The 22,647-nt window shown below is 38.5% G+C and overlaps 1 long non-coding RNA gene across 1 annotated transcript; it reads left to right on the forward strand.

Annotated features, from left to right (window-relative positions):
- Positions 1-16,795: 16,795 nt before the first annotated feature.
- On the forward strand, positions 16,796-21,966 carry LOC131811854 (uncharacterized). Its single transcript, XR_009346139.1, has 4 exons — positions 16,796-16,959; positions 17,547-17,660; positions 20,560-20,634; positions 21,802-21,966. It is a non-coding gene; the product is annotated as an uncharacterized LOC131811854 (long non-coding RNA).
- The last annotated feature ends 681 nt before the right edge of the window (positions 21,967-22,647 follow it).

Below are 22,647 nucleotides of genomic sequence, written 5' to 3' on the forward strand. Positions count from 1 at the left end.
GGAGAGGAATCCAGAAGAACAGGGATGAAGATGAGGAGTCGTCAGTGTCGGAACAGGCTGAATATTGAGGCTCTTCTGCTAAAATCACTTCTGCCCTATCAGACTTGTAGATTAACTTCCTCTCTGTATTTCCTCCTTGGTGGGGTTATCAGAACTATTAATGTGGGTCTGTCGGTTTCCTTTGTGGTTTTCAGTGAAATTCAGAATCGTCTCTGACAAATAAGAAATAGTACAATCATATGTCAGTAGGCTGGCATTCTAGGAACTTAGGAAAATGCATATAAGGATTTGAATAATTTTTTTTTTCAGCTCACTAAATGAACCAGAAGTAGGTATAGCCATTCACCTTAACAAAAAGGTACAATATGGGATGGGGCTTTAATTTGACTTAGCTACTAAAATTTCATTTGCCCTTAGCCGTACAGGGGATTAAACATTTTCACGCAGATTTATGTTCAGCTTTTTTTTTTTTTTTTTCCAAACTGGAAAATAAAGCTTTAGCTGTTACTTTCCTAAACTGGATAAAATAGAGATATTTTTGTTGTTCTAAACCCGCAGCCTCAAAAAATGAATTCTAAACTCCTAGTATAGGGGTAGTTGGCTGGTTAGATGGGTTCAGTCTCTGCCTTTGGCTCAGGTCATGGTCTCAGGGTCCTTGGATGGAGCCCCACATCCGGCTCTCTGCTCAACAGGGAGCCTACTTCTTCCTCTCTCTCTGCCTGCCTCTCTGTCAAATAAATAAATAAATAAATAAATAAATATCTTTTTAAAAAATAAAATAAAATCCTAGTTTACCCCAGTTTAAGGAATGAGGTGGCTTTGAAAATGTTCTATATGGAGTTTTAAAGGTGGGAAGTGGTGTTGAAATCTACATGTCCTGTTAACTTACTGAGTTTTCTACTATTTACCCTCATTTTGATTCTTTTTGTTACCTCATTCCCTGTTTTGTCTTTTGGAATATTCATCTACAGTGTCAGGTTTTACTCTGTAAATAACCTGGAGACTTCAATTTTAGACTCAATGGCTCACTTATTTCCAAGGATATTTAAAACAACAACAAACCAAAACCAACAACAAATCACCAACCAAAAGCCAACACTAACACCATCAAAAGCAAAAAAAGTGAGATAGAGAATCTCTAAAGTCTTGCTGAGTTTGATATAATACAAATTGCTTTTATTTTTTATTTTTTTTAAAGATTTTATTTATTTATGTGACAGGCAGAGATCACAAGTAGGCAGAGAAGCAGGCAGAGAGAGAGGAGGAAGCAGACTGCCTGCTGAGCAGAGAGCCCTATGCAGGGCTCAATCCCAGAACCCTGGGATCATGACCCGAACCTGAAGCCAAAGGCAGAGGCTTTAACCCACTGAGCCACCCAGATACCTCACAAATTGCTTTTAAATGAATGATCTGTGGGCGCTGGGGTACCTCAGTAGGTTAAGCCTTTGCCTTTGGCTCAGGTCATGATCTCAGGGTCCTGGGATGGAGCCTCACATCTGGCTTTCTGGCCGGCGGGGAGCCTGCTTTCCCCTCTCTCCCTGCCTCTCTGCCTACTTGTGATCTCTCTCTCTCTCTCTTTGTGTCAAATAAAATCTTAATAAATAAATAAATAAATAATCTGTTCCTTCAGAAAGACAAATGAAACGCAACCCTGTATCCCTCCCACACAGCACAGAGGTCTGGTATGTATGTGTTAAGTAATGGTAAGTCTTGGAATCCCTGAGAGAGTGCTGGGTGAGGAAGCTAGGGGAATGCGTGAAACAAAACTAATGAAATATAATAAGTCCCCACAGAAGTGAAATGTATCATTTATTCAAGTTTATTAATGCTTGCTGAATGCTTTGACTGAAAGTTTAAAAGATTCAGAGTTTAGCTAGGGCACATTTGATCTCACCCTAGAACATGTGATTTTGCCAGGAAATGTTCGTGTTTCGGATAAAACTACCTGCTGCTGCTGCTTCCATCACTGAGGCTTTGGTGATGATTTTCTTTTCCCGATAACTAGAAAGTCCTACACGGGATGCATGCACTGGTCTCTGCTCTCTAATTATCATCCCATTACAACCATCCCCAAGATGCCTTCCACTAGACTTGTTCTAACTACTCAAAGCCTGGATCTCCTTATGTCTACTCTATGTCAGAAGTTACCGATAGCACATTAACCTTGCCTCCTCTACCTGGCCAAAACTGCTCCCAGGCCCAATTAGGAAGAATATGAAGACCCCTCTAAACAGCTAGCAAATCAGGCAAATGGGAAGTATTCATCTTTGAATGTTAGGCTAATTTTGCCAAGCTTAGGGAGAGGTGCAATAACCCATCAATTTTTGAATGCTCCTGATTCCTTCATTGCCTCAAGGACTGGTGCTAGTGTATTATATTTTACTTCCCCTCAACTGGGCAAGGCCTAAGGGAACCAATTCATTGGATGTATAAGGATACATCCTACAATGAATAAATGCAATAAATCCCAGTCTTAGATATGCTTCAGCAAATCCAGCCCATGTTTTTGCTCTGTTTTATTATTCTCTCCAGCTTCTAAACTTGGTTACCTGGTCTAAAATAGAATTGCACAGTGTGCCCCATGTGCCTCCCCACTTCTAGGACTACTTTTTGGAAGTCTGGTCTTTGGGTTGAAATCTACTTTGGGTTCATCTCTTAGTTCATTTCTCTAACTCATGTTCTTTCTAGTTCTCCCACAATTTGGTCCCAGGATTATTATATCTAGCAAAATCCCTAGTTTCTGCTCTAGCTTCTCCTGGTACCCACTCTGCCTATTCCTAGGTAGCCTTACGTGTAACTTTAAATTTTCACACTCTCAACTTAGTTCTGTGTCAGCAATTTCTAAGCTGTGATCTGAATACCACTATTCCCAGGCTTCGGCTTGGAATTTTGAATTTTGAAGGAGTGACGTAAAGGTGACTCAGTGATTATTCATGGTGACTGTGGTATTGAGAATCCAGTGGCAGAAGATGAAGTCTAGGGGTAAGGGAGCCCAGTCGCTGTAGGCAAGAGTGCAGTGCTGAAGGTGCCTACATCCTAAGCAGACAATCCCTATGGCAGAACCTGAACTCTGTGCTGCTTCCTTGGCTCCTGCCTGAGTGTCCTCAACCAGTCATCCTGTTCCTTCTCTGATCTTCCAAAAGAAAATTCTCTTTCTGCTTAAATTAAATATGGACCTCTGTTCTTTGCAAATAAAAAGCACTACTTAGTCTCTGCTACTTGTTTGTACTACTGACAGGAAACTCAAATGCTGTAAGGAAAGCATCTCCTGTCTCATGCACATAGAGAGGGAGGGCCTGAGATGGGGGAACTGGTTTTCAGAGAAGATGACATAGCTGTACAGTGTAAAACAGGCATAATGTATTGTAGGACCCCAAGGCTAACTCTAATTGCCTTGAGCCATCTGGAACATCCCAAACCTAGAACACAGCTGGCAGATCCTACCTGCCCAGGGCAGTCATTGACATTAGATCACAACATAGTACAAACCTTTTCTCCCAGAGCACGAACTCCCATCCTCAAAATCCTCAACACAATTCAGGCAGCTAACACCTGAAATTGGTGTTAGATGTTGAAACTCATTTGCTATCTCTGTCCTACAGGCTTGTAATTTCCTCCCAAGGTCTATATTTGTAATTCCTATAGCCATTACCAAGCATTTGGCCCTTACTTTTCTGGTACATTAAGCTGGTGTGTGGTCATAATATGTCAGTGTCTCTGACATTGAGTTTAAGCACAACTAAAATTGCTACCAGATTGCTACTTCCTGGAAATCTTTACAAATGGGTTACGAAAAGTAGAACATAACTTTGCTTGAAGGCAAGAAGTTAAAGTTTGAATGTTTACCTACATCAAAGGTTTGGAAAAGAAACTATAAATCAGGTATGCTCTTATCTCTTGAGTTAACTGACATCAGATTATGAAACATACATACAGGGCTAGTAATAGGGAACCTATGGTTAGATATTTTACAAGCTAACACTGTGGTTGGCTTTTTAAAAAAACATGTTGAAAATAAATCTATGCTTTTTGAAAAACTTTAATATCCTTTTTAAACTAAGTCTTCTTTCTGCATATTTGGTGGTATAGATAATTATTTTTCACATTTGTGAATAGTAAATTAAATCTGAGCAAATTAAAATCTGACCAGATTTATAATGTTATGTAAACCATAATGTATTCAATCCTTTAGTAAAGTGTATTTACACTCCTTTTGATTTGTATATAAATAGGGCTTTTGAGTACTTAAAATAGCTACTTAATTTTTCTTCTTTCTAAGGGAATAACATAGGCAACAAATAAGATCTATGCTTTGGTGAAATGTTTTAGGTCATGTGAATGAATCAGTGAGACTGGCAATACAGACACCAGGACTGATAACAAGGACAACAATGGCTATCTTTTATTAAGCCCTCACTGTATGTATGACAAGTGCTTTACCTACATCATTCACTAAATCCTCATAATCACCCTGGAGGTTAATAGTATTATTCCTGATTACAGATTGGATTCCTCCAGCTTGGAGAGGTTAAGCAGCACACTGCTAATAAGAGGAAAGTTTCCAAACCTATTCCACTAAAAGTCTTTGTGATTACAAAAAAGAAAATTATTTTCAAATGTTTTTTCAATGACCGTGAAAAGCATTTATTTCTCCAAATTCTGGAATACTTAAAATTGGTAAATTGTTTGTATAAATTGGAGTCTATAAATAAGAAATGTGGAATTCTATAGATTTGTAGGAAATCATTTTTATCATCTTGTATCTCTAAGAAAAGTTTGGGGGCCAACTGAAAAAGATGTATGAGACTCACCTAAAAAGAATGAGTTCAATTCAGAAAAACAACATGTGTTAAGTATAACTTTCTGGAGATTAGCATTTGGCATCTGTTGTCAATCTTCCAATGACACCTCTCCCAAACCATGGTCTTTGGACAAAGAACCAAATGTCTGAGAAATGACTACATGTACAACATAATCACTTTGCCAATACAAAACATCTAGGCTACGTCAATGTTAAGGTTTACATTTTAATCGGCCACGGCTTGGTAATTGTAGTTAAGCCTTCTCTAGTAAAGATAACTCAGTGATTAGAGTCAGTAAACAATAACCCAACACTAGGAAAGGTTGTTTAATATTTTAAAATCAACTTATTCATTCATTCATAAAGCATCTATACAGTATTTCCTGATGAATTCTGTATATTTTAGTTTATATTGTATTTAAAAGGTCTTAGGACTTGGAGAACTTGAAATTAATGGTAGGATATTTCCTTTGTGTTGAAATTCAAGGGATATAAATATTAATAGATTTTCAAAACTTTTAGTATTTTTTTTTCAGAAAAGGGAATTAATATCCTACCAAATTTGACATAAAATACATAGTTTTCTTTTGAAAGTTTTCATTAGAGACTAAAGATCAGTTTTTATAGTTTATACCTAATTTGATTAATTTTTAAATTTTGTTTAAAAGAACTAGCTGCTATATTTTTTAAATTATTTTTTGGCTTTATTGTCATTATCATTATTTTCATTTCTTTCTAGTGCACTAATCTACAACCATTTCAAATTTTTTGAACCCTGAGTTCTTTTTTTTTTTTTTTTTTTGAGCCCTCAGTTCTGAATCATTAATTTGCATGGGTGTATGTCCTTATGAATACTTGAAACTGTATTTACTAAAGAATCATCAACCCTGCACTGAAGAACCAAAAAATATACAATGACTCACACTTTAGAGAATACTATTTAAATAATCCAAATGTGACAGAGGTTTTTCTTTTAGAGATCTGGTAATTTTGGCATAAAATAGAAAATAGGCACTCATGTTCATTTTATGTGAAATTCCAACAAGATAAAATAGAAGCAAAGCCAGAGACCAAGGGATGGATATTTTAAAAACCAGAGTGAATATTTTGGTTAATATTGCCATGAGGCACTTTTAAATTTTATTTGAACTCCTGTTCAAGAAAATATGTAGGTTCTCCTTAGAAAGCTAAAGAGCCTATTGTCTGGTTGTGAGTTTTATTTGAAAACCTTGAAATAGAAAAAAAAAATTCTCCTTTTGTGAAAAGCTCTAAGTCTCACATATTCTCTAGAAGTTGCTAGTCTCATTTCCTTTGAGATGATGAGCTATACATCCAAAAAACAAAACATTTCCTGAGTCTGTTTAGAATACATAGGATCCGTTCCCAAGTGTTTGTCATGTACTGTTAAGGATATGGTAGATATTTTTTAAAAAAGGATATATAAATTTATATAAAATCTTAAGATAGTTAATGGCACAGACTCATGTAAAGTCCAAGCATGTATTTGATAATTTTGGTCATTTAGACATATTAACCCTTATTAAATTTACTTACCTTAAGATAATTAATTTGTAAATTCATATAAAGCTTTGACAGTGGAAAGATCTTTGGTCTGGGAGTGAATACTAATTTTGGTTCCACTGCTAATGGGTATGGGGTTTCTTTTGGGGTTATGAAAATATTCTGGAATTGGATAGAGGTAACAATTAGACAACTATGTGACTATACCAAAAACCACTGAATTATACATTTTAAAGGGTGAATTTTATGATACGTAAATTATATTTCAAAAGAAATTCTGGTCCCAGAATTTTATGCCTTTATATACTTATGTAATCTTCATCCTCAGCTTTACTGAGATATAATTGACATATAACGCATATAAGTTTAAGGTATAAAACATGATGATCTGATACACATATCTATTATGAAATGATTACCACAATAAGGCCAGGTAGCATATTCATCACCATTTATACTACATAGAATTGATCAAAAGGAAATAAAAACTACTAATGTAATTTCCAAGAATAGGACACTGGGACATCTGACTGTCCGTCTGAAGAAAGAAAAATTTGCCTAGAGAATTTGTGGACATTTATTGGCCATTCATATTTCTAATTTTACGAATTGTCCTTTACCAACTTTGCAGTTACATGTGACGGTTCTTTCTTTATGGATTTGTAAATATTCTTTGTATTTTGAATGTTTGAATTCCTTATTTTTCATAAACAATGGCAACATTTCCCCCATGTTTTCATGTACCATTTAAATGTATTTGCAGATTTTCTTTTCAATACAAAAAAAATTGAAAAATATTTTAATCTTTTTATTGATCTCTTTGGTTTCTTTTAAATTGACAGTCTTAAAATTTCCTTTCTAATCCTAAATTTATTTATATATTTTTCTAGTATTTTTGTGATTTCCTTTTACATTAAAATATTCAGTGCATTTGAATATGTTTGCTATTGACACAGAATAGGAAGTAGTGACCTAATTTTCCCCTTTTTCCAAATAGACGGCCAGTTGTCCCTGTATCCTATTCTTTCCAGTGGAAATTACACTTATTTATTTTTCTTGCCTAATTGCTCTGACTAGGACTTCCAGTATTATGTTGAATAGGAGTTGTGAGAATGGGCACTTTGTCTCATTCCTGAATTTAGAGAAAAAGCTTTCTGCTCTTCATCATTGAGTGTGATGTTCGCTGTGGGCTTGTCACATAGAGCCTTTATGTTCCTTCTATTCTTGATTTGTTCAAAGCTTTTATCATGAAATGGTGTGCAGTTTTGTCAAATGCTTTTTCTGCATCTATTGAGAGGATTATAAATTTTTATCCTTTATTCCATTAATGTGGTAAAACGTGTTTTCTAGCTATGTAATCTTAAATGACTTCCACAAGTTCTTAAGACTCCAGTTTTCTACACTGTAAAGTGAAGGCATTTTATTAGATTAACTTTTTCACACAGTGTATTATAATTCCTTAGAAAGTAGCAAAACAATTTATTTTATTTATTTTTTTAAAAGATTTTATTTATTTATTTGACAGAGAGAAATTACAAGTACACTGAGAGGCAGGCAGAGAGAGAGAGAAGGAAGCAGGCTCCCTGCCTAGCAGAGAGCCCGATGTGGGACTCGATCCCAGGACCCTGAGATCATGACCTGAGCCGAAGGCAGCAGCTTAACCCACTGAGCCACCCAGGCGCCCCATGAAAGTAGCAAAACAATTTAGTAGATAGCAACCAACATCTTTTAGAAAATGAAACAAAGAACTATGAGCATGAACCACATATAAAAAGTATTATTTTACCAAACTCTTGTTTCCCTTATAGATGTTTACATTCTGAGTCATGATGTAAAATATTTTTTTCACCATGTGTTACAATTAAGTCTGCAATCCACATTAGCTGATTTTTAATGTCTCTCCTTCTATAAAATTCTGTCAATTTACACTATTTGATTTGGTATTAGCAAAATCTCTACCTGATCTCGTAAAACTTACAGGTAACATTCTTTGAACACTTACAGTATATCAGAAGTTCCAGTCCTATAGGCAAAGAAAATGAAAGAAAAAGAAGGTCTTAACTAAGACAAAAATATATAGCTGGAAGTGGTAGAGCTGGTAATTAAATCCAAATAGTTTAATTTTTGAATCAACAGTTTTAACTGCTATGTCATTCTATTAAAAATTCTGGCAAAAGACTTCAAAGTTTTAAATTGATCTACAATCTTATAGTCATTCTCCACTTCATATTATAAAATTACATGTTTTGGGTGGTGAATATTGACTTAAAGAAAGAAAAAAGTTTCCTTGATATTAACAAAACCACATTTGAGAAAGCATTAAAAGAGGTGGGATTAGGGCGCCTGGGTGGCACAGTGGGTTAAACCTTTGCCTTTAGCTCAGGTTGTGATCTCAGGGTCCTGGGATCAAGCCTTGCATCGGGCTGGGCTCTCTGCTCAATGGGGAGCCTGCTTACCCCTCTCTCTCTCTCTGCCTACCTCCGCCTACTTGTGATCTCTCTCTGTCAAATAAATAAAATCTTAAAAAAAAAAAAAGGGGGTGGAGTTTAGTCAACATATTATTTCAGACCATCAACTCTCTTCCCAGAAACTTCAATAAATCTTAAGGTTTTGGCCAAGTTGCAGAAAATTTTCACTTAAAAAGAGACAGAGAGAAAGAGAGAGAGAGAGAGAGATTTCCTTGCAATAAATAGTCTTCCCTTAAGAAAAAACACACTTGGGTGCCTTGGTGGCTCAGTTGGTTAAGTGACTGCCTTTAGCTCAGGTCATGATCCCAGGGTCCTGGGATCAAGTCCCGAATTGGGTTCCCTGCTCAGTGGGGAGCTAGCCTCTCCCTCTCCCTCTGCCCCTCCCCCTGCTTGTACTCTCCCTCTCTCTCTGTCAAATAAATAAATAAAATCTTAAAAAAAAAAAAGCCACTTTAATTTCTTTGTTTCAGTCTACTAATATAAAGATTTTTTCAACTTTAGTTCGGTTGAATTTGGTCACAAAAATGTCTAGTGTCTTTCCAAATCTCAGAATTGTTCTAATTATCTTCTAAAAAGGGCAAATGATAATAAGATGCATGAGAAATGAGAAACAGAATTTAAATGAATGGCTGAAGTCAATGCAATTAAAACAACAGCAACAAGTTCTAGATTCTCTCTCTTCCTATTTTTTTTCCTTTTGAGGATAGCTATATTCTGTGGCACACATACATACTCACTCTTCTACTAATTCAATAAACATAATAACTGTTTTGACATGGTCTCTGCTTCTCAAGGAGCTTCCAGTCTCTTGGCAATAAAAATTGGAAACTATTTGGGGTGCCTGGGTGGCTCAGTGGGTTAAGCCTCTGCTTTCGGCTCAGGTCATGATCTCAGGGTCCTGGGATCGAGCCCCTCAGCAGGGAACCTGCTTCCCCTTCTCTCTCTGCCTGCCTCTTTGCCTACTTGTGATCTCTGTCTGTCAAATAAATAAATAAAATCTTTAAAAAAAAAACAGCAAAAAAAAATTTAATATTAAAAGATCCATCTTGAGTTAAGCCCCAGATTCTCTGAGCCACGCCTGGTAGTTTTTCCCACTAACAGCCCTGAAGTGTTATTCTTCCCCCCTCCAGTATACATGTATTTAGTATGTTTTCTGTTGTTGCAATTATTTGAAATAAATATAATACTCTCATTCTTTGGCTTCCATCTGCTATGGAATCTATTTTACTATTCCAGTCTATTTAGCAGTTTTAGTTTAACTACAGGGAACATTATTATATTTTTTTACCTTTGGTTCAGCCCAAATCATTTCCTTTATATTTACAATCATATGTACATTTTTCACATTTCTTTTTTAATGCTTCACTGTGAATTATTAAATTTAAATCCTGCTGCTAATGCCTAATGGACCAGGAACAATGCAGTTATTTAGATGGAATTTTGCAAATTCATCACAGAACTTAAAGAGGAAGGGAGACCCCTGGTTGGGTTTCTTTTAATCAAAACCTCTATAACCATACCCTTGGTGCAATGCTTGAGATAATGATCCTCACAAAGAACATTAAATAATGTAAAGTAAAAGCATTTAAATAAAGCATAACAGAGAGATAAACTTCTAACCTATAAAGCCTATTTTGGAAAAACCAGATTACCAACTTCTTTAAGGAAGAGGAAGACCACATTTAACAGACAAGTACCTGAGTGGCTCAGTTGGTCAAGTATCTGCCTTCGGCTCAGGTCATGATCCTGGGGTCCCAGGATCAAGCCCTGCATGGCATCGGTGGGGAGTCTGCTTCTCCCTCTTCCTGTATTCCTTCCCATGGTCATGCTCTATCTCTCTCTCAAAAATAAAAAGATCTTAAAAAATAAGTAAATAAAAAAGGGGTGCCTGGGTGGCTCAGCGGGTTAAAGCCTCTGCCTTCAGCTCAGGTCATGATCTCAGGGTCCTGGGATCAAGTCCCGCATCGTGCTCTCTGATCAGCAGGGAGCCTGCCTGCCCACCCCCCTGCCTGCCTCTGCCCACTTGTGATTTCTGTCTGTCAAATAAATAAATAAAATCTTAAAAATAATAATAATTTTTAAAAACCCCACACATTTAACAGAAATTTTAGCCACATGGAAATAATGCAGAACTAGTATGAAGAACTTAGTGTGATGAGCCACATATAAGCTTCTGGCCATTTCTTTTCTTTCTTTTTTTTTTTTTTTAAGATTTTATTTATTTATTTGACAGACAGAGATCACAAGTAGGCAGAGAGAGAGGAAGAAGCAGACTCCTTGCTGAGCAGAGAGCCGGATGTGGGGCTTGATCCCAGGATCCTGGGATCATGTCCCTAGCCGAAGGCAGAGGCTTTAACCCACTGAGCCACCCAGGCGCCCCTGGCCATTTATTTTCTAAGTCACGTTTAAAAAAATTCAACTGGGTAAATTTAAAGATTTATTTATTCAGCAATTCCTGAATCAATCAGCATCCCATCTAGCAAATAGAGAGACACTCTGAGGAGCTGAACAAAATAAGAAACTTTCCTTTATTTTTATTTTTTAAGATCTTTAAAAAAGGTTTTATTTTTAAGTAGTATCTAACTCCAATGTGGGGCTCAAACTCACAACCCTGAGATCAAGAGTCACGTGCTTTATCAACTGAGCCAGCCAGGCACCCCATGGGGGTTGTCAGACAGATTACCTCATTACTGCTGACCAGGAAATTTCAGATTCCCTAGTTCAAGATTACATTCCTAGGAGAGGTTGAAATTGCAATTAGGTTGGGTATCAAGTCTCGGTGTGCTGAGGTAAGTGTAGCACAAGTTACTCCATTTTGGATTGTTGTCTCTTCTTAATAGCAGGTACCATTTATTTCACAATCACTAAGTACCGGGCAAATTACCAGTACTTCAATCATCATAGCTCATTTAATCCCTCATAACAGCCCTCCAAATTTGGGTATTGATGAGGTTCAAATGTCCTGGGAATCAGAAATATTGTTCTGTGATGAATATCCTTTTCTTATCCCAAATAAAAAGAGAATAAAATTCTAATTTATAAATTTTCACTGTAAGATTTTATAAGACTAGTATGTCCAAGTTTGTACTCTGATAACTGGTAGCATCACTATTATAATCTGAGTCTGATTCATAATCACTTTTCTCCACTTCCTTCAAATTAAAAGGAGCTCCCAGCTCTACCTGTTTTCTTAGGGAGCTCAGTTCCTTAACCACATATCAATAAATTTGAACTGCTAATTGTATCTGGCTTAAGCATTTTTCAAAAATTAGAATTTAACTATTGAATATAGATTAGAATCCTTACATAAGGGAATACTTTTGGATATTTGTCAGGATAGAAAATATCTAATCTCAGTAATAGAGTTGATTAATTTCCTTATTGTCATAATGACATTATGAACAGATTATTCTATTTGTAACCTACTTAATCTTTTTCTCTCTTGGTAACAAAAAATACTTTACATAAAATTCCCATTATCAAGTATTTTCTTCATTGTATAAATTATGAAAAATCAGGACATTGAAAAGAGGTGATTCTCCAGTTTCTCTTCACTAGTCAATAGTAGAAATCATTAGTGTTATTCAAGAAATGCTCATTGTACTGAATGAAAGAAATACAAGGATATATTCTGCTTTTAGAAACGTAACACCTAGAATATTATACACAAAGAAGGATAATAGCTCATATCTAATATATATTAATGAAGATCATAGAAAATAAAAACTTTGGGAAATTAAAGTAGAGGGAGATCTTACTAGCAGTTGAAAAGAACTTTGAAAAGGCAGTGGGACATAATGGAGAAATCCATTCCATAAAGACATTTCTCAAAGGGGAGGATACGACTTAGGCAGAGTTTCAGAGCCTAAAATGTGTGTCGAGATAGAGTGCAAACAATGCCAGAAGGACAGAGTTTGTGTGGGGAATAGATAGGAAATAAAGGAGTCTGATTCAATATTTATGATTCTTGACCTTGGGCATGAATTTTTCTATCAAATGCCTCCAGCTCTCTTTCTACTGAATTTTTTAAGAGTGGGAATTTATCTTATCTACCCCAATATCTTTAGGGCTTAACAGAGTACACTTAGTGCCTTCTGAAAGTGTTTGGTGATTGAATGAATGAATGAATAAATGAGTCTCAGATTAAGTGAATTACTCAAGGTCAAACAACTAGAAAGTGATAGAGTTTTGACTGGAACAGACCATTTGTTTTTATCCTATTCAGACACGATCTGTAAAATGTTATATAATCATTATTTTTCCATTCTCCTTGGCTTTTTGAACATTTTCTTGAGTGGTCCTTAAGTTCGTATTAGTCAAAGTTCTCCAGAGAAACTGAGAAACAGAACCAATAGAAAATGTATGTGTGTATATGTATTGAGACAGAATGAAAGAGAGAGATTATGAGGAACTGGCTCATGCAATTACAGAGGCTGACAAGTTCCCAAATCTGCAGTTTAGGTCAGCAAGCTGGAGACTTGAATGAGCCAATGCTATAGTTTCAGTATAATTCTCAAGGCCTGAGAACCGTGACAAACTGATATTTTAGTTGTAGTTTGAAGGGAAAAGTCCCAGTTTAAAGTCATCCAGGCAGGAGCAATTCTCCTTACTTAAGGGACAGCCAGCCGTTTTGTTCCAGACAGGCCTTCAACTGCTTAGATGAGGCCCACCCACACCAGGGAGGACAATCTGTTTTACTCACTCTACCAATTTAAATGTTAATCTCATTTAGGAACACCCACACAGACATGCCCAGAATAATATCTGACCAACTATCTTGGGATCACATGACCCAGGCAAGGTGACACATAAAATTAACCATCAAACCAAGCTTTCCTACTCACAAATAATGTGATCAGTTGAATATTCCAAATCTATTCCATTAAAATGTCATGGTTAGGGCAGGGAGTCCTGGGGGAAGGGAGGGAAAAATGAAACAAGATGAGACTGGGGAGGGAGATAAACAATAAGAGACTCTTAATCTCAGGAAATAAACGGAGGGTTGCTGAGGGTGGTGGGGAAGGGATAGAGTGACTGGGTGACGGATATTGGGGAGGGTATGTGCTATGGTGAGTGCTGTGACTTGTGTAAGACTGACGATTCATAGACCTGTACCCCTGAAACAAATAATACATTATATGTTAATAAAACAAATAAATAAATAATAAATAAATAAATGTACGTATGTTGTGGTCTATAAATTTAACTCTAATTGTAGATTTTACAGCAGTTCCTTTTGTTGAAGTAGTACAGAATGGTGGTGAAGAACACCTCTGCTTGGGGTCAAATTCCAGTTATTAGATGTGGGACCTTCATAAGTTACTTCTATTGTGTCAGTTTCTTTATCTATAAATTGGGAATAGTAATTTTTCATCAATCACATAGCTGTTTTGAGAATGAAATAAAATAAGTGTATAAAGCACTTAGCACAGTGCATGGCTCATAGTAGTCACTGAATAAGTGACAGTTACTATTAAAAGATATTGATAAAAACTTTAATGAGGCATACCACTACTACTCCTTTGAGTCTATCACAGAAATATTATTTTAAAATGTCAAATTATATTTTTAATTTTAAACACTCAAGTGGAATAATAATACTCTCCCTGGCAGATAATATTCATCTATATTTCTATTTTTAATTCCTAGTATCATGCCTGATACATAGTAAGTACATGACAAAAACTAGGAATAGTTAATACTGTTATGTAGGAAAAATGTGATTTGGGGCATTTGAATTCTGTAACTCTAAAAATATACAGTTTGAGAGTAACTAGTATTTTCTTATTAACAAATGCTAATGTGATTTTAAATGAAATTTATTGGAGAATTTGGAGAAGTTGTAATGGCAGAAGGCAGGTACTTTCGTTTATTTCCTCTGTTAATTATGTTGCCTTAGAAACTTGTATGTCTAAAACAGTTTCCATTAAGCAACAACATGAACTTTAAGTTGACTAGAACAGTAAAGTATATAATTTGTATCACAATATCTTTAAACCTCAGTGGCATAAATGTAATAGTAATACTTTACACTTAATAACCGTTTACAGTTTTCAAATTACTTGATATATGAACATTGACTCTTAGAATGATCTCGAAGAGTAGATAAGTAGATGTCAGTCACCTTCCCTGTTTCACAGGAAAGGAAGCTGAGAAATGACAGATCCAAACATTAGTATGCAAGCCATCACCCATCAAATTAATGACTGAGCTTGAACCCACTAACTTAGTGTGCTTTCAATAACCAAACTTCATTAGACTAAATTCCAAATTCCTAAGTATAAACTATCAGTACAATCTTTAATTAGGAAGTGATTTTCCTCTAATACATGTGATTATTAGGCAGTATTTAACCCATGTTAAAAATCTCAAAATTGTATATTAATAGGAATGCAATATAAATCTTTTATATATCACACCAATAACAGGAGATTATAAGTACAGTAACTAATTTTCTACTTTTGAGTATTAGTTAAGGTAGTTTGGTTTACTAAATAAAATAATGTACTCTAGCTTTTCTCATATAAGAGAGTCTTGGGCTATGCACAGCTGCCTTTTTTCTACATTACTGTAATATATTTTTCCTGTTGATATGATACTGTTTACTGTGGTCTTTTTTGTTTGTTTGTTTGTTTTTGTTTTTTTTTAAGTTTTACTTATTTATTTGACAGACAGAAATCACAAGTAGGCAGAGAGGCAGGCAGAGAGAGAGGAGGAAGCAGGCTCCCCGCTGAGCAGAGAGCCCGACGTGGGGCTTGATCCCAGGACCCTGGGATCATGACCCGAGCTGAAGGCAGAGGCTTTAACCCACTGAGCCACCCAGGCGCCCCTGTTTACTGTGGTCTTAAACTCAATTAAAAATTTTTTTAAATAGGAGTTGGTTTGCAGTGGAAAGAATAGTTTTTGTGATTTTTCATATTCTTTTTTTTTTTTTTAAAGATTTATTTATTTATTTGTTAGAGAGAGAGAGCACAAGCAGGCAGAGTGGCAGGCAGAGGCAGAGACAGAAGCAGGCTCCCCAGGGAGCCTGATGCAGGGCTCCATCCCAGGACTCTGGGATCATGACCTGAGCTGAAGGCAGCGGCTTAACTGACTGAGCCACCTAGGCATCCCGGGATTCATATTCTTAACACCAATTTAAGACTCAAATTTGTAAGTGAAGATATAGTCCTTTCTATTTATTTATTTATTTTTAAGTAAACTCTATGTACAACATGGGGCTTGAACTCGCACCCCACAGATCAAGAGTCACATGCTGTACTGACTGAGCCAGCCAAGAGCCCCTGAACTTATAGTTTGACAAGATGATACAATAATTAGAATTACCCCAAATCTGCCACTCTGGTGGTATACTGGTATCCTTACATAATTTCCTCCTGCAATTCTGTCCCTTTAGTGTCTAAAGGAGAGTGAATTCCAGTTGGATTCACAAAGACCCAACTTGAATGGCTCCCTGGTAGTTCTACTATGTTTATACCCCTTCTTACAGTGCCCAGAACAATGCTTGGCAGGCAGAAGGTGTACAATATGTTCTTGAGCAATGAATATATCAATGGAATTGGTTTAGAAGAGAAATGGCATGTCTGGGATGGAAGAATGGGAAGACTCTCTTTGTTAGAAGTAAAGATGGATAGACACCTCAACACTGGGACATCAAAAATGACAATCCTGTGTAGCAACTGATGAAGAGAAGCCAAAAATAAGGGGGAAATGAAGTACAGGCAGGCATAGAGGCAGTCCAAGGAAATAAAGGCAAGCTTTGACCATGAGACGAAAGACAAGGGGGTGTTGGGGAAGGGAATGATGTCATCAGAACAACAATAGAGGAAGACAGTTTGGGCAGCAGCTTTTGAATAGACTTTGAAGAAAAAAAATTAGAGAGAGGGGAAAAAGGAAACGGGAAAAGGAAGTCTGCTCAGAACTCAGCATGACATTTGGAGTGGGTGGGGAGCTTCCTGTCACAGCTTGATGTTTGGAACATCTGGTCACCTCTTATAATAACTGGGCCTTCGAAACTTCAGCTTTCTCAAGTGACCAGGTTAGAAAATGTATGGATTCCATGGCCTAACGGTCATCACTGGTAGACAGGCATATCTGAAGAAAAAAAGAAATACAGATGGGAGACGAACTCCTCTCTTGCCCTGAGAACACTCCCACTAGTTTTTCAAGGTCAGTATTCACATTTGTAATTGTACATGCTGTGTGTGTTTGGGGGATTTATTGGTTTTGTATTAAAATTAAAGTATTGCAAATTCACTTTTAATTAAATGACCTCAAATGGTGAAATGTAGCTAACAGGTTTACAAAGAAGACAACTGTTTCAAAAGCTAATGATTTTCACCACTCATTTTTCTGTTGCATTGTTTCATTTCTACAAGATTGCATGCCTTGCTTCGTTTACCACAGTGACCAAAAATTTCTAAAACTCAATTGTGCCCTCTAGTGTTTCATAGTATTTAATGCAGGGCTACTTTGGAATTTTTAAAAATTGGTCACAGGAATGTGTAAGACTGACAATTCACAGACCTGTACCCCTGCAGCAAATAATACATTACATGTTAATAAAAATAATTAATTAAAAAAGTGGTCACAGGTAAAACCAACCCTGGCAATGAGAAGGGATGCTAATAATGATTCCGGCTTTATCAACTATAGTCGTCCTGCTATAATAGCCCGTATCAGGGGGCTATGCTATGGTAACAAACCCCCAAATCTCAGTGGCTCAAAAAACGAAGAAAAATTTTTTCTCACCAAAGGTCCAGTGCAGGCTGGCCAGGACTGTCAGTGTGTTGGACTTCGGGGATGCAGAATTCCTTCTTCCTGTGATTCTGTCACTTTCTTACCTGCTAAAGTCACCAGGACAGGAGAAGGTGAGTTACACTGACTTTGATGTGCTCCAGCCTGGAAGTGACATGTCACCCTACTTTCTACTGACCAGAACGTAACCTGCCCCAGCCCGACCCCAGGTGGGGCTCAAACTCACAGTCCCAAGATTGAGAGTTGCACGCTCCTCCAGCTAAGCCAGCAAGATGCCCCAAATCTCCACTTTTCAAAGGAGGTTTTCTACACTGTAACTAATGGTGCTCTGGGAATAGTTAACCACATACATGGCCTCCAGTATAAACACGTTACACCATTAAACTTCTTCTAAACTTTTTTCTATCTCGATCCTTAAGAGACTGATTTTGTTGAAGTTATCTTATATAAAGATGCTATAGAGTGACAGGCATTTAACCACCAGCTTCACCATGTTTTCTAAAGTCTTTGTCATAATTCTATTCCTAATTATATTATGAATGTTCATATAATAATAGCTACTGAGTACAGTACTATTTGAAATGCACAGTACATACTGACGCTAGTTTGTTTGTTTTTAAAAGATTTTATCTATTTATTTGAGGGAGAGAGAGCATGAGAGAGCACAAGCAGGGTGAGGGGTGGAGGGAAAAACAGAATCACTGCTGAGCAGGGAGCCTGATGTAGGGCTCGATGCCAGGACCCGGGATCACAATCTGAGCTGAAGGCAGATGCTTAACCGACTGAGCCACTCAGGCATCCCTGATGCTAGTTTTTGAAATAGAAAACACAGGAGGAAAAGCAAGGTGGAAAGGAGGAAAATGAGAACTTGAGTTTTGGACAAGGTGCCTGAGGAAAGAAGTATTATTGTGGAAGACAGCCCATGGAAAACATGAATTTGCGTCAAAATTCAGGAGCACTGCCAGGGATGGAGGTAGATTTGGGGATGAATAATATGTAGGCAAGAGCTGCAGCTGCAGAACAAATGACGTTTCCAAGGGAGAGAAGTTTCCACTTAGCCCAACACAAGCCCGGAGCTGAGTCCACGGCATGAGTAGGAATTAGTCAAGTAGGAAAGCAGGTAGGGGCATTCCAGGTGGAACAAACAGTTCCCGGTAACCCCTGTTCTTCTTTTCGTCTCCATGAATGTGACACCTGGGTACTTTTTATAAGTGGAACCATTGCATATTTACCTGTTGTGTCTGGCTTATTGGGAACAGTGGTTCACCTGAGATGCTTTGAGAAATGACAAATGCCTGAACTTCTGAGCCAGGAGTTCTGAGTTGTGTGGTCTGAGGAGGAGTTCAGCATCTGCACTGAAACAAACAAACAACAACAACAACAACAACAACAACAACAACAAAACAAGTGAGAACATCTGCTGTAGAAGTAGAAGGTCAGGGGAGGGCAGTGTCACTTAAACTAAAGGGGGCAAGGCTCCAGGTCAGGGGACTGGCTGACAGAGAAAAAGGGCTTCCCGGGGGGCTGAGCAGGGAGAGGACTCTGGAGCAGCCATGGGTTTGGCAAATAAGGTTTTACCAGAAGCTTCCATGGAATACTTTCGGTAGAGGGATACAGGAAAAATAACTGGCAGAATCTTCCGGGACACCGAGGGAAATTGGGATCAAAATTATGGGTAGGAAGGGAAGGATTCAAGGACAGGTGGAAATACAGGTTAGTGAAGAGGTGGGCTGGGAGGTGGGGGGAGGGCATGGAGGGACCCACCCCTGAGAGTTTCTGTTTTCTAAGTGGAGACCACACGAGGGGAGATGAGAACACACACTCAAATTCTGCCTCCGCCATTTCCCCGGCCTGTGATCTCCGTGCCTCAGATTTCTCATCTGTAAAATGGGGATTTCAAGTACTATTTCCTGCCGGGTAGAACTGTGGTGAAGGGTCTTCGGACAGGGCGTGGCGCACAGTGAGGACACAGATTCATTCACAGATGTGGAGGTGAAGGTTGGGCTTGACGACCACCCGCCTCTCAGGCGAATGGAAAAGAAACCAACCTCAGCTGAAAAGGGAAGTTGTGGGGTCAGTGATGGTGGCGTACCCCAAGCTGGAAACCATTGACCTGTGGCAGAATAGTTGAGTATTCGTTTGACTTTCTTGGCCGAATTCAGCATCAGGAAGCATCGAAGGCGGGGCATTAGCAAAGGAGGGGCAGGAGGCGGGGCCAAGAACCACAGGCACCGCCCAGACTGTGGTTGGGGGTTCACTCCCAAACCAGGAGGGGCTGTGGGATCCGGGATCTGGAAGGACTTCCGGTGCCTGCACCCTGCAGAGGTTCCAGAGGAAGCTGCTTGTGCCTGCGAAGCCGGTGGAGATGCGGTAGGGGAGGAACTTTGGGTTTGAGAGAGAAATTCCATAAGGAAAGCACGTTTTAGGACTTCTAAGTTTATTCCACCCCATCAATCATTTTCAAACTCTTCTTAAGATAAGGAAACTGAAGGGACCCCATGGAGGACTGCTTGTTTTGCTCATTTTCCTGCTAGGACCTGCAACCATGCTTTACACACGCCTCATACACAAATAATGTGTGTCCTCCTTGTAAGGGATAAGGACTTAAAGATGTCTTTGGAGTGTTCCAGCATAATAGATAACGTCTAAGAAGCCACTGGGGGGGTTGTTATGTACGTTCATCCAAGACCACTGACTGCAGACACCTTGACGGCAGGACCCCTGGCTCCAGGACACAAGTGAGTTGTGGAGGACACCTGAGCACTTGTCCTTGTTTTCACCAGTTCCTGGATGCCTGAGAGGACATGCACACTGGACCACAATACTCAGTAAAAACCCCAGACCCCAAGCAAAGAGGAGACTCTCTCTCCTTTTCCTTTGAGTTTTCCAGGTGCTCTGGCTTTATCTCTTCTCTCTCTACATCTTCAATAAAGTCTACTCTCATTTCCTCTCTGCATGTGTTTGGTTTCCATCTTGCACAAAGCCAAGAATACCCTCTTTGCTGGTCCCCAGGTCCTCGGAGCCCCACCAGCCTACATCACTCTGAGGAGGAGGTCAGAGCGACTCTACTGCCATTTGTCTAGACAAGTAAGAGGGAAGGGTGTGGAAGGCTAGAAGAAATAAATTTTTTTTGGTAAAATTTTCTTAGAAAAAATGTGTTTTTGTTGTTTGCTTGTTTGTTTTGGTTTGAAAACCTTGGCCCTTTGGTGGAATGAATTTGGGATTGACAGTGTGGAGACATGGACCTTGATCATGCCCTTGTGAAAATAGTCGTGTGGTTTGGGCTGGGTCATTTACCTTCCTTGGGTCTCAGTTTTGTCATTTGCAAAATGACAGGCTGCACTCAGTGACCCTTTCTGCTCTAACATCCCCTCGTTCTGGCTGGTGAAGGCCGGGATTCAGTCACTCCGGCTCATAGCGCCTGCGGAGGTTGCGGACGCCACCTTGTGGTAGAAATGGATAGTGCTGTCCGCATGCTCTGGCCAGACTTCAGACCCAGGGACCCACACCACTTTCTCCATGGACTTTTATTTACGTACAGAAAAATCTCTCCAGGGACAGGGAGCCCTATCCGGGTAGGAGTGCTCTCTTGTTAGGATAAATTGAGGATGAGCTGGTCATGGCACAGTGGCCAGAATCTCATCACAGCGACCAGAATAACTCATCAACACACTTGAATAATTTATGGCTTGCTCAGCCTGTTGGAGAAAGAAGACCAATAACATGAGCCAAACCTTACTCAGAGTCTGCTTACTTCGATTAAATTTTTCTTGATTGAAACAGTGACCTTGAAAATAACTCCATCATTGTATTCAGGCCCATCTCCCAAGTTTCCCAGTAGAGTTGCAAAGCTGCTCTGTGTTTGTTGTTTATGTCACCGTACCTGTTGAGCTGAAATGAAGTCAGGGTCACTCTGCAATGAGCCACAACAGCCTCGCTGGTCTCTGAAGGATTTTTAAAATGACTGATGAGTCATAATGGAGAGCCAGCTATTGATTCAGAAGGGTTGTTGGGACAATAGTTTCTGGGAATGGACTTGGATTATGAATTTCCTACCCATGGGCAGAAAGCGTGTCTGACATGAAGGTTGTCAGGAAACAGATACAATAAACTGATAAGAGAGTAGAAATGGGAGGGAATATGTCTGTCATTGTGCGCGTCCTTGAACTCTCAAGTAATGAGATCCATGCCTCTGGTTTCGGATTGCACATACTTTAAGTTTAACCTCACTTTTTTTTTTTTCTTTTTTAACAGCAAAGCTTAAGTTTTTCCCTCCAAAGAGCTGGCTTCAAAACTGTATTGGAGGCGGATCTGGGTGGCTCAGTTCAGTATCTGCCTCTGGCTCAGGTCATGATCCCAGGGCCCTGGAATTGAGCTCCACATTGCAGAGAGCCTATTTCTCCCTCTCCCTCTGCCTTTTTCCCCTGCTTGTGCTCTCTCTCTCTCTCTGTGTCAAATAAATAAATAAATCTTTAAAGAAAATGTGTTCCTTTATATTTTGGGTTATTTCATTTCCTCTATGAAGAAATTTGTAGATTTAAAATTATAGTATCTAAAATGTATTATAGGCAAGTACCAAACCAGTCACCTACTTTAATAATTCTGTAAGTCAATCCTGTACTCCTGCCCTTCAACTCCTTGCCCTTGGTCTCAAATCTAACTTCCAGCACACTGTGAGAAATCTAAACTCTCGACTTCCAACCCCCAAAGTCTACACCATTTATACTCATTCATTTCACAGCAGAAGTAAGTGCTCTCACTCATGTCCTGGATCCTAGGACCGCTGACCTCCTCCGTGTACATCCACTATCATCATCTTCTGTATGTCCAGCTTCTCCTCCAGAGTATATCACTATGCATACGTAGATGACCAACATCTTCAGACAAAGAATCAAACTTGACCTTATTCTCTGCTTTGGTTACTGTCTTCAGCCTCCTCTTCTGGTCTGAGCCAACCCTCTTAACAGAGCAGGGTTGAGATATCTCCAGTCCCACATCTTATAATAATTCCTCAGATGATAGTAATGAGGTTTCCAACTCAACCGTGCTACTGAAACTGCTCTGTGGGAGTGACCACAGCCAGATTCAGTGGATTGTCTT

This window comes from Mustela lutreola, chromosome 11 (assembly GCF_030435805.1).
Source record: "Mustela lutreola isolate mMusLut2 chromosome 11, mMusLut2.pri, whole genome shotgun sequence".
NCBI lineage: Eukaryota > Metazoa > Chordata > Mammalia > Carnivora > Mustelidae > Mustela > Mustela lutreola.